This window comes from Anas platyrhynchos, chromosome 11 (genome assembly GCF_047663525.1).
Source record: "Anas platyrhynchos isolate ZD024472 breed Pekin duck chromosome 11, IASCAAS_PekinDuck_T2T, whole genome shotgun sequence".
Classification (NCBI taxonomy): domain Eukaryota; kingdom Metazoa; phylum Chordata; class Aves; order Anseriformes; family Anatidae; genus Anas; species Anas platyrhynchos.
In genome coordinates, this window is record NC_092597.1 from 19,614,830 (window position 1) to 19,627,966 (window position 13,137).

Below are 13,137 nucleotides of genomic sequence, written 5' to 3' on the forward strand. Positions count from 1 at the left end.
GGAGTGAGAGTGCTTAGAGTTTAAGCAATAACTCTATTGTTTAGATCTACTTCTTTTGTCTTTCCTGGCTTTCCTGGAGCCCTCACTCATGCTTTGGTACTGGCTGTCCTGTGACATGAAATGTCAAGGCTGTTGGCAAAGCCTGGCCACACTGCCATGAGTTTCCAGTGTGGGGTCAACACTGATATCCCACCAAATCCGCAATGCATGTAGACCAGGACCCAGCTGCTCCGTCCACCCCTACAAGGAGCAAATAGAGGAGAAGCGCTCTGATGGCTTTTTACCCAGGGATGCACACTTCAAATCTACTCTTCCAAAATACATCAGCAAAGAAATTAATGATCAAATGCACTGTTTATGCGTTCATGATGTGAGCAGATTGGAGGGTCAGCCAGAGAGTTGGGCACTGGATACGTGTTGATATTTTCAGGATTTTATTTTTTTTTTTTGCATATAATCATGATTAAGGTTATAGTCCAACTTGACAGACACTATCAAACTGTGGGATAAAACATCTCATCATTTTAGAAATAGTGTATAAAAATGGAGATACTAAAATATTTAGTGTAAGACCTCACAGACATCAGTGTCTCAAAAATAGACTCTCAATCTTGATCTCAAAGAAGGGACAAGATAAGTTCATTAGCCCTAAGGAGATCAAAGAATCATAGGCTTCAAGTAGAGATCCCAAGGGCACATCTCAAAAAACTCCTGTCATGGCGTGATGATTTTCAGGTGGACATCAATCCTGGTGGATATTTGTGCAATCTGTTTTTAAAAAAATTTGATGTTTGATTAAATCCTTTATACTGGTCCATATGCGCAGATGCTATTCCCTTCTACCATCATCCTGGAGTTCACAGTCTCTCATAATAGCAGGGTTTTCATTCCTTTGGACCTGTGAGCAAAAACTGTCTTTAATATAATATTCAGCAACTTATAGATTTCTTTGGAAAACTGAAAAAAGAAAAAAAAAAAAAAGTGGTTTGTGGCATAAAAGGGAGGAAAAAAAGAAGGAAAAAAGAAAAAAAAAAAGAATGGCATTCGGAAAAAAAGGACAACCCTGTCAAAACATGACAGCTGATCCACTGCCTGTTTTATGCTATTCATAGAAAATGCCAAATTCTGCAAATAGTAACCACATGTACATCGGCTTCGCAGACTCAATGTTCTGCTGCAAAATGAGACGTTCTGTATTTTAGTGTGTCATCAAAGGCAGTGAAAATATCACTCCAGCCTCCTAGGCTTAACCCTCTGGTCTCTCAACTGTTAAAAGTTTAATTCGATGGCGGTGGGAGAGAACAGCAACACATCCAGCTTTGTGAGCGGTGTTAACGGAGCTGCCTAATGTATGCCAGTTGCACATAAAGTCAATTAACAAATCTGTTACCGCGCCATTTTTATTCATAGCCATGAGACCATTAAAGCGACAAGACTGCATCTGACGTTTATGATCTTGTTCGCGTTGCCAGAGGAAGGGGGGGGGTGGGGGTGGAATCAACTTTGTGGCTCTGTAGCATGAGAGAAATAGCACCATTCAGAGACATAAGGGCTCTTGAGCAAATGCCGGAGCTTCTGAAGTCTTTTTCTCATCTCGGTCCTCACCCCACCCCCCTTTTCCCAGTCCCTCCTCTTCTAACCCCCTTGCTTGTGCCTTTCAGGTTTCATTTCAATGCAGAAAGATTGGCTTTTTAGTTCAAAACTATAACGTAATTGTCCTTTTTTGTGCCTGGCTGATATTCCTTTTCACTAACATTTAAAAGAGTACTTACGCTGAATTGAATATGGGATGGGAACAGCTCCTGGTGCTTTTGTGTGCAGTAGGGATGGCTTTGCGAGGCTCAGCTTGAGCTTTGGTTGGCTGTGTCCTTGTCCAGGAATGCTTCCAAGATCTTCTAAGTGACCACTAGCTCTGAATAGGGTCTCCTGTTTAATCTTCTCTTCAACAAACAGCCTTTGCAACAGCTACAGTAAATCTCTCTCAGCATGGAGGAGCCAATCCTTAGGGGTTACACCACTTCTGCCTTGGTTTTTCCAATATTTTCCACCCTCTGCTGGCCTGTGTGTATTTCAGAATGCTGGGAGCACAACCATGAGAAATTGCCTGTGTAGCACTCTGTAACATGTTAGTGTTCCCGCTTAGCTAAATTGCTCCCCATCACACCTTGAATATAACCTACATTCCCTGCTTCCAGAAGGAAGTTCCACATATGTCTCCTGAGTTTCACTTTGATCCCTTTTCAGTGATAGTAAAGAAAGGAAGATTTAGAAACCCTGGGGACAAATAGTTTGGCAGAAAAAGCTTTATTCCCTTAAATCCAACCTTGTATTGATAAAAATATAACTAATTAGAGTAGGAAAGTTAATAGCCATATTAGAGGGTATGGAGGTAGATAAATGGTTAAACAAGGACACCAATAGGTTTTATGGCTGGATGAACTGATTATGGTACAGAACTGATAAACTCCAGAATTATTTCTAGTGTGCAGACAGGAAGGTTGGAGGCCAGCTGTCTTGAGAATCTCAGATCACAATATTTGTCTACTACAGAGTGCCAAAATTCAGTGGCTGACATCCTGGCTCCATTAAAGTTCCTGGGTAAAACTCCAACAGATGTTTTACCATTGACTTTAGTTGGATCTGTTTCACCAAATAACTGCAGGGTCTGTGTGAGATGGCATGATTCTTTCCAAGACTGGAGTGGTGGGAGACATCCTTACAAATGTTTCACAGCACTGGACCTCCGGAGGAATTTGTCTCTTGAGGAATCTTGTTTGGGGAGAGGCAGGAAAGAGTGTTATCAGGGAGAAATATTGCATTCTGGTTTCTGCAAAATGACAAAGAATGGAGAAAGTGTGAACAAAAATCAGATTCATGTTCAGTTAAGGCAAGGGAGTTGTAATGGCCACGGTGGTAAATGCTCATGCATTACATGAAATAACTCTCATGTGAGCCAACAAAGCCTTCCAGTCTTATCAGAGACATATTTCAAACTCATCTTTTCCTTTCCTTTTCTTTCCTTTCCTACAACGTAATCTAATATAATTGATAAAAATCCTCTAAGTCCGCAGGCAAAGCAGTAGTAACAAAAGCATAATTTATTTCTGTTTATTATTGATTTCTATAGGCTTTTATATAAGGTGGAAAGACACTTGTATAAAAGACAGAGTGCCTGCAACTCATCTCACCCACAGAGCTTTCACTTGACACTTTTGAATCATTGCATTGGATGTGCTCACACTTAACAAGAGTTGGGCAAAGAAACAGAGCATAGAAAAGTGTTGATGAATGTTTTTTATCCTCTAACTGAAAAAAAATAAAAGGAAAAAACAAAACAAAACAAAAAACCTTTGAAATATCAGCATAGTCTTACTACTGTGATGCTTACTCAGAGTGATATCTTACCCCAAAAGCAGTCTCATTGAAGCCATTGGTCACTGATATGGCTAAAACTGTTGTGTGAAGTATTATCTTACTTTGTGAGGGTGGGAAAGCGGATCCTAATTGTCAGATCTAATGTTTCTTTTGTTGGTGGAAGCCCTTCCACTTATTATGCATGTTGAGATCTTTTCCTAAAGGATAACTCCACTATGCTGCAGTGCCAATGGGAAACCTCAGACTTTATCTGCTCACTCGCAGCAATAGCTACTGGTTGTTTTTCTCACCCAGAGAAGGGTAAGGTGGGCATTGATCATAAGACTTTAGCAACTTCAGCAGAGTCCTTATGTTGTGGTTACCTAGATCTCTCAGAAAAGTATTTCTGATAACCTAGATGTTAACATTTGTCAAGCTTTCCATGAACACCCTATGGAAGATGATAACAAAATGACGATGAAAGCTGAGACAAGTAAGAAAGGAGCTGCAATTAATCCCATTTTATCACTCTCACCAGCAGAAGTTGAAATAACCACAGAGAATGTACCCAGATCATTCTTCCCATCTTGCAAGAGCTGCACATCCCTCTGCACAACTTACTGCCAGAGTGTCTCTTCGTGGGGAGAATGGGTGCTCCAAAATGGGCCTCCAGCATCTGAGAGAGAATAAATCATATCCCAGAGAGACCAGGGAGTCTATGCCAACATTCCTGCACAGAGAAATGGGCAGCAGGCGAGATCCTGCAGCTGGTGTACGCTGAGTACGGAACACCAAGGCCTTGAACTTTTTCCCCCCCTCCTGGGTCTCTTTCTGAACTCCCCCTCCCTTCTTGCCATCTTTCCCTTGAGCAGCCAGGAGAGGAAGCAGAATTTATACCTCTGTGCCCTTAAAATGCTGACTTTCCATGTTTACAGGGATTGTTTACACAGAAAATTAATCAGTTACGGTTTTAAATTTTAATTAAAGAATGCTTTCCACTGTTATTGCAAAACAGACAAAAGCCCATAAAATGTATATTTGACTGCCGTGCTGTGTTGTCTTTGGATCGGCAAGCAGACTTGAGATCAATCATGCATGGTATTTTTTGAACTTTTTTTTCCTAAACACAACTCTCTTCACACAAGTTATGCTATTTTATTTTGTTTTAAATGCCCTTCAAAATAAAAGGCAGACTGCACAACAATATGGAATTCTCCTTCATGCCTTTCTTTTTAAGACCAAAAATGAAATCCTTACTCTCAAGCTGACCGTGGGATATTTTAGCCATTAAAAAACCACAAACAGAATCACAGCTTCCATAGTAAAGGCCTCAGACTTGCCTACTTCAAAGTCAATAACAAAACTCCCACAAACTTTGATTCAAGTGTTTATTACATGCTGTTTGTTCCCACAGCTGCAGTTCCTGGTTAGAAAATAAAGTGTGGTCATTTCTTTCTCCAGATCTCATGGCCATTAACTGAGATTCAAGATCACTTCAGTGTTAGCCATTCAACCCCTCTTTCCTAAAGTATTTATCCATGGTGTATAGATGCCTTCTGAAGGCCTGGAGAAGAGCGTGACTCTGAGAAACTAAATCTAGCCCCTAATTTTACAGTCATGAGGAAAAGCTGCAATTAGGTCTGCTATGCCTGCATTTTCTTAGCTATACAGTCAAGCATTTTATTTTTTCTTAAACAAAAGTAAATTCAGATGAATAAATCAGCAGTGCAAGTGTAACTGGCTTAACTAAAACAGACTGTTTTTTCTCTTGAAATATTTCTGTTGGTATAAATCAAAGAAACATTTTTTTCTAACCCTTCTTCCCACTATCTCCAAAGATCCATGAACAAACTGTAATGAAACCAAGCGTCACTACAGTAACAAGAAAGTTTCATTGTTCAAATTTTAACACAATCAAATATAGACAAATGGAAATCACCAAGCTTTGAAAGCCACCATAATACCCATCATTTCTGCCGGGGGGTCTAGTTGTGCTACACAGGAGAGTCCCTGCAACAGACACCTCTCCTGCTCACTACAGACACTGTAAGACAAGACTTTGCTAACTCCATAAGTAAGATGATGTAAGTATTAACACGGTAACTAATTTATTTCCAATGATAAGAACACCTGCAGGTCAAGCAGCAATATGAGCATCTGGACCACCAAATGTCAGGCAAAAGCTTCAAGTTGACTGTTGCACACTGACAAGCATAAGAGGAAAAGTAGAGAAAAAAACACTTGATATAGTCAGAAAGAAAAAAAAAAAATAAACATGATAAAAATCACGTTAAGGTAATTAACATCTAATTGAGGTAGATGATGAGTGAAGAGCCTCGCTTTACAGTAAAGTTTGTGGCAGAAATCACTTTGGGTTTTGTAAGATCCATGTAGTTCTAAGGAAAAGGGAGAAATAAAAAAATTTGCCCAGATGTTGTATCTATTGCAACAAGAAAGGTGACAAATCATCAAGAAGTTCGACAGTCTGTTCTAGTACTGATGAGCAGGCAAACATTTATGAATATTTATCTGACCTATATACAAATTATTTTAGCAGCTTTGCTCCATGAAACTACTCTGGAAACATTGCCAGAAAGATAACAAGTTATGGTATGAAGGTCACAGTGAGAACAGAACTTCGAAGGAAGGTGTTTGGACAAGAATAGAAACATCTGTTAGTAGAGATGTCCTAGAACGGTCACCGCAATGTATGGGGTATCAGCTTTCAGCTTGCAGCTTGTGAATGACAGATTCACAGAAGTTAATAGCAAAAAGATTGTTGCAGATCTCTATTCTGCTTGCCCACATATTAGAGGTCATAAGATTTCTTTGAATTCTTTTTCTGTTTTAAGTCCAACAGCTGAGGCTAACATAAAGTTATCATGGAAGGGAATTGGAGAGATATTATTTTAATCAGAAAATTGTTAGCAATAGGCAATGAAAAGTATAATAGGAGTAAATGTTGTTACTCTACATTAAAATTTACCTTTGTTGTAAAAGCGTATTCATGTACATATGCATATATATGCACATATACACATACATATACACATGCATACATAGCTATATATAAATTTACATGCATGTATCATGTTTCTGATCTAAATTCCTCTAATTTCAATCTCCAGCCAAAGTAGCAGCATTTGGTACTTGACAAAGTACTTACACTCACTTCTGACTGAGATCAAGTCAGTGCTTTATCTTGTCTCCAACAGCTCCTTAAGGCTCTTTCTCCAAAATGTTTCGCAATCCTTTGTTCATTCATGAGCTATCCTCTAACACCTCCTCCCTCTACTCCCCTCCCCCATTCACCCAACAACATATTTTTTTTTCCAGCATCTTCAGGGTGCTACGCTATTAGTTTTTTGTTTTGTTTTCAGATCAGCAGAATATTTTTGTAGCAAATTGCTTAATCATCCTTACTTAATCTCCTTTGAATCACATCGTGATCCATGTCAGAAGGCCCAGACTGGACTCCCCTTCTGGATATAACTAAGTGCTCCAACCCTAATGAGCTCCAACTGCTAAAGTGACACCAGGTGCTCTGCATTAGTTGCTTCACCATACAGAACCTTTCTGATTATTCTGCAGTACATTTCAATGTAGACACAATCTCACCTGTGGATGACAGAAAGTGGGTGTGATATTTCAAGAGTAACAGCACAAGTGCCAAAGACAGAACTATTAAAAACACTCTTCTATTCTATACTGCTTAATCTAGATGTACACAAGTCTTTTCATCATAACCAATGGAGGCAATGTTACACAGGAAGAAAATATTGGTATAAACAGATTCCTGCTACTGAAAATTATACAAAGTACTGAAACTATATGAACAGAAACCTTCTGTTAGGCAACTACAAGTGGGAAGAAAGTTCCTAAAATGGAAAATTATTACATCATTTCCAATGATTTTTTTATTTTCTTTTATTCTTTACGAAATCTTCTGTTGGTAGGTGGACCCTGGTTTGTTGAAAAGACTAAGTATTTGCTGTTCAGCTGTATTTTTATGAGCTTCTGCTACTGAAAAGTTGCCAATGAATGATTTGACTTCAGGTGTAACGAAGTCACCTTTGGGATTCCAGGAGATCTAGGTTAACTTTCCTTGGAAATGCTTATTACTGGGCACTTACAGATATGTCTGATCCTCAATTAATACATGAAATATTGTCTGTTTCTTTTCTTAAATGTCTTCTAAGGCATTTCATGGACACATAAAATCTTCAGCTATTATTTTGAGGAGTACCCGTGATAGCAATTGAACTCACTCACTAAGTGCATTTTTGTGCTAATTAAATATTCCAAACTTCTATCAAGATTATTGTCACCTATTTAATGGTTCATTGAGTTTATGGGCCATGCAAGTCTCTCTTTTATATTTTCATCAGGATAGTTATAGCAACTATTCTAGTAATGACAAATTAGGGAACATGCAGAGGAGATGAAAGAACCTCAGAGCAGTAGGCCCAGTTTTTTACTAACTTATGCCAATTTTATGATGTTGTAATGGCATTGACATTGATGGAATTATTCTTCATTTTCTCTGGTGTCAGCGAGTAATAACTAGTCCTACTTAGCTGATATTGAAAATGTGGTAAACATGGCAGTACATTTTTGACCACCTTGACCCCCAGGCAACCATCCAAAAAGCTAGTATTAAGGTTCCATCTGTGGGCAGTACGTGGACCAGGGATGGGAAGACTTTAATAATATTGTCCTTCATTTTACTGATAAGAATTTTCATCCTTTGGGCTATTTACCTTTTGGACAATAGGAGAGGGCATTCTGCCTATTTGTAGTCCATCAGAGAAGAGGGTAAGTTTGATTCTGTAGTCACTATTAGATAAAATATGGAGTGGAACATTTAAATAATGAAAGTATCAATACTAGAGGAAGATGGGGAATGGTTATTTGGAAAAACTTCTAGCAAGCTCCTGCCTTCACTGGACTTTGTTGAATCAAATTGAAAATAAGCTCAACTCAAGGACTTTCTGTAAATAAATTATTTTTTGTTTGGTACCAACAGGGCTCTGTTCCGATATCAGGAAAGTCTATTGGTGATATGTTCCATGATAAACCGTTTTATAATGCACCCCTCTTCCCCCTTCTTTTTTCCTGTTTCTAGGTTTAACTTAGTGAGAGTAAATGAAGTATTAGTGCTAATAGCAAGGCAGTTCAATAAAATGAATAGTAAGTAAAACATTTTACTGATATTGCACCTCTCACCTCCAGGTGCAGAATGCAGAATTTTCAGAAGAGCATACATGATTTAAGGGTCAGAAATCTAATTGACTGACAAGCCCCTGTCTCACTTAGGGACTAATGAATGTTGTATTGTGACTGTTTTTCTTAAAAAGTAACATCAAACTACTTTCTATTCATAATAAATTAACACATTTTAGAGACTTCTTAATATTTGCCTCCACAAAGCCACAATTTTTATCTGAACAGACCTGCAAGCACCTGTTGTAGCCTGTTTTAAAAATGAGGTCTTGTAGCTTTCAGTTAATACCTCATAGAAATAGCAATGTGATTTCGGTGGCACTGCTCTGATTTCTTCTAATGCAAGACACTCACGTTTTCTATAAGTATCCCATGCATAATTCATATGGGGGCTCATATTTGATTATTTATAGACCTTTTTATGACACCCCCTCAGTGAATATTTGCACATCTCTCAGATAGCAGGGTGAAACATTCTTCTGATAAAAAAAAATAAATAAAAAAATCCAGCTAAAGACTTTGCACCACTTCAGTTTCTCTTAGGTCTCAAAAGAGCTCTAAATACAACATAAGTGGCATATAGGCTTTCATGCTAGTACTCTGCACGGGAAAGTATTTTCACCCTCAACTTCCCCTTTCTGAAGCAGAAGATCCGGTTCCCATGCTATGTGCACAGAGCAGAAGAGACAGCTTGCTCAAGGCTGTGGGGACAGTTTGTAGGAGTCAAGAAGGGAATTTAGTCCTTCCTGTTCTGCAGTTCTATGTCTCCATGGCAAGAACTTGTTTTCGTCCATGATTAGCAATGTAAAATCCTTCTGCCTAGTTAGCTGATTCCTGCAGTAAAAGCACAGAAACTAAGACTGTAAAGAACATCAGAGTCCATGCCACCCTTTCCCAAACAAGATTAACTGTGCTTATGTCCTTCAGAAAGAGGCTTCTGCTATTTATTTATTTATTTTTCCTAAAAGACTTAGAAGGTAGAAATTGCACAATTATTTTCTTCTGGTGATTAAAGTATCTTAATGGCAGTAAACTTCTTCCAAACTAAGTCTTCTTCACAGCTTTTTTAAGCCTGTTATTTCTCATTCTACCTGTGGTGAAATCTTTTATTCTTTATCTCCCTACACGTATGCCTACGTATTGAAAGACCACATTCAGGCTTTGGTTAATCTCTTTCGGACTAAACCATCCCAGTCCCTTCCATCTATCTAACTCCAAGATCCACCTGAAGGTGATGATCTTTTCAAAGCAAAGATTCCCCATCAGGTAGGATAAAGAACACATTCTTCATTGGATAGTTGAGTGTTCCTAGGAGTTTGCTTTCCTAGACATTTCTTATTCATCTCCCTCATCTCATGATCACAGAAGGGAGCAGCAGAAGTCTGTCTGCCTTGCAGCTTCATACAGGATCCATATGTCTGGTGCTCGGCATGCAGTTCTCTCTCTCCATCGAATGTCAGCTCTTCTCTGATCCCCTTGCCCTAAATGTCTCTTGCTTTCCTATCTTTCTGTGTGCTGTTTCCCCCCATGAGATTTTGATGAAAGATTTTAGAAGACAATACATATGATGAATGTATATGGTTTTTTTTTTTTTTTTTTTTTTTTGTTTTTTTAATGAGAAAGTCATAGCTACTGATAGGAATACTCTCAAAAGCCACAATGTAGAGAGTAGTAGTGTGAGCCTGAGTTTTCTTCTTGTTCACAGGGATTTTATTCGCATATTTTACTGTCAGTTTCTTGACATTTTTGTCAGCTTGGATCCGGAGGCCATAGTTGCCGCCAGCAGGTCCTACCACATTTTTATTCTCCATTGTATTTGCAGGGAATAAATAAAAACAGAACAAGAGCGAAAGCAAGAGAGAGACATGGCGAGAAAGAGTCAGAGGTTACTGGAAGAACTGCTTTATGCATTTTTTTCCCTGCTAAAGAACATCCACCAAATGAAAAAAAACTAAACAACCACAGAGCATTTTGCACTGAGAGAAATTTCTTTACTCGGTTATATGCAATGCGGACTTAAGGCAAAGTGGTTAATGTGTTTGCATAAGAAATCTCTCATTCCCTCTCATGCTTTGTTTGTCTTTTCCTTTTTTTTTTTTTTTTTTTTTTTTTTAATTTTAATTTTATTTTATTTCCTGTGTATTTCCGGGCTGCCTTGAGATTTTCCTCACAAAGCATCCATTGTTTCCCAGCCACATCACCAGTGTCTGTAATCAACTCTGATTTCTTTTTTTCTTTTTATTTCTTGCTATAACCGTGAGATTTACACATGTGCCAAATAAACAAAACCTACCATAAGGTTATAAACAAGTTGACTATAGAAGTGTTTATTCCTCAAGGCTTTAGATGCTGCGAACAAGAAGGAAGAACAAAGACCTGCTTTTCACTTATGAACTTATAAATTAAAGTTTGATTCTCAATGCTTGTTTTCTGCTCCATCAAATCTCTTAACCACAATCTACAACTGATGTTTGTGTCTTTCCTGCATAAGAGTCAGAGTAAGAGACAATAGTAACATCTCAGGTGTGTCAAAGGTTTAATTCAGTCTCAGATAAGTGAAAATTTCATTCTGTATGGATGCCTCATCATCAATATTGATCTGATGCTCTGTACTGATCTTTGACAGTTTGGTATAACTCTAAGTTGAAGAGACTTCACTGCCAGCTTTCAGAAGTTATATACAAATTGGTCTCCTGTCTGTTCAGCCCTATCCTATACTATCTTTACCCTTGAACACAACCTTTGATGATTAATAAACAAACAAAAATATAAAAATATGACAATCTAACTTTCTGTCTTTCCAGGATGCAATACCCAGCCCATTAGTGATGAGAATGAATATCCCACTTTCAGCTGCCTTTCCATAAAGCTCCATGGTCTCAGCCTCAAGTTTCAGACTTCCCCATAGCTGTTCCAATTATTGCAGTAGTTCCTGACATCCACTCATCCTCTAACAATTGCATCAACACCATCAGTTCCTTTTTACCCATGCAACTTAGCAGTAGCCACAATGGTGTTCAGTCTCTTATGAAGTACGCCAGATCTAAAAATGGTGGCAGGGAGTTTGAAAGGCTCTTTAGTCATCAAGCTCCTCAGGCAGGTGCTTTCTGAAGTAAGAAGAAAAAGTCAAGTATTAAAAGTCAGTTGCGGAGTAAGTGCTGCATCTCTTACTTCATACAAAGGGTGTTTTGTAGAGACCCATCATCTACACAAGTGAATTGGGAATTGGATATTAAAGACTAAAAACAAAGAGATATCTGTCCTGTAGCTTGGGGCACCGATCAAAACACAGCGTGGGAGGGCAGCCGAGAGGTTAACCCTTCCTGTAGCCTTGAAACTGCACTGAAAATAGCCTTTGTATGACAGAGAATAAGCTTTACAAACCCCAAACTCGTGGGTCATTGTCGTACTAAAAAGATGCCCATTGAAATGGGAAATGGATCGTGTTTTTGTTTCTTGCATATAAAATTGTTTTCTGAGACTTTCAAATGACCTTCCCATGGATACTGAACTTTTCATCATTTACTAACATTCAAATATACAAATGGTCACTCAAAGGGACTAGCACACATGGCAAAATAGATTTTATCCATTAATCCCCTTCTCATTGAAACACTGAAAAAGGAGCCAGGAAATATGGGTGAACATTAGATATGTTTGAAATATTGTGAAGGTCTGAAAAACAGATTATGAATTTTGGGCAGAAACATCACTCCTCCTTGCCATTTTCACTGCCTGAATAGAATATAGCACATGGACCAGACCTGGTTCCCACTGATGTCAAAGAAAGTTGTTCAATAGGTTTCCATAAAAATGGAAACCAAGTCCTTAATTTAATGGGATTTAGATACCTCATTTAGTCAAATAACCAGTCATAGCTTCATATTAGAATAGTGATTAGAACAGATCCTACAGAACAGTTCCAGGATAGAACTGGGAGACTACCCTGTATATTGATTTTGGCTAAATTTAACTCAAATTCATAGGTCCAGATTCCATTCTGGCTTCAGCTGAGTGCTACATCACAATATCAGCCCTTGGAACCAGATAGCTGATATGGAGGTAAAATGTCACACCAACGGGCTCAGATAGGTTAGAAAGTCAGCTTAAAACTTTAGAAACCAGAACACGTCAAAAATTTTTTCATCTTTCAACTATAATTCTTCCCATAGATATTTTTCTTTCTGTTCAGTTCATTATTGTCTTTTTTACCTATGGAAGAGACAATTGTCTTTAAGGTAACTTCTAATTCTTGCTTTGCAGTAATGCCCTTGTCTTTTGATTTGGACTCTGATCTTTAATGATGACATTACTAGGCTTACATATAGTAGAAAATAAGAAAGTACTATTAAATAGAAGTGTAAATCTCTACACCAGACACTGTAATACCAATTACAACATGGTAGTACTCCCAGTGCTTGCACTTTGCCTCAAGGTCCTGGAGAATGTTAGTGTGGAGGTAGATCCAGATATACTGGTCTCTGACAACCTACTGGAAGCACCTGTCCCTCACTGCTGCCGTACCAAGGCACCACCTGTGCACCTTGGCATGCCAGTGTT

General features: G+C 38.4%; 1 long non-coding RNA gene across 3 annotated transcripts; it reads right to left on the reverse strand.

Moving 5' to 3' along the window:
* Positions 1-417: 417 nt before the first annotated feature.
* Positions 418-6,836, reverse strand: LOC106014395 (uncharacterized). 3 transcript variants are annotated; one of them, XR_002398383.4, is made up of 4 exons: positions 6,527-6,836; positions 3,923-4,030; positions 1,773-2,827; positions 418-898 (listed from the first exon to the last, which is right to left on the reverse strand). It is a non-coding gene; the product is annotated as an uncharacterized lncRNA (long non-coding RNA). The 3 variants fall into 3 exon arrangements; XR_001185699.5 differs by lacking the exon at positions 3,923-4,030; XR_001185698.5 differs by lacking the exon at positions 3,923-4,030 and having other exon boundaries at positions 6,521-6,836.
* Between the last annotated feature and the right edge of the window lie 6,301 nt (positions 6,837-13,137).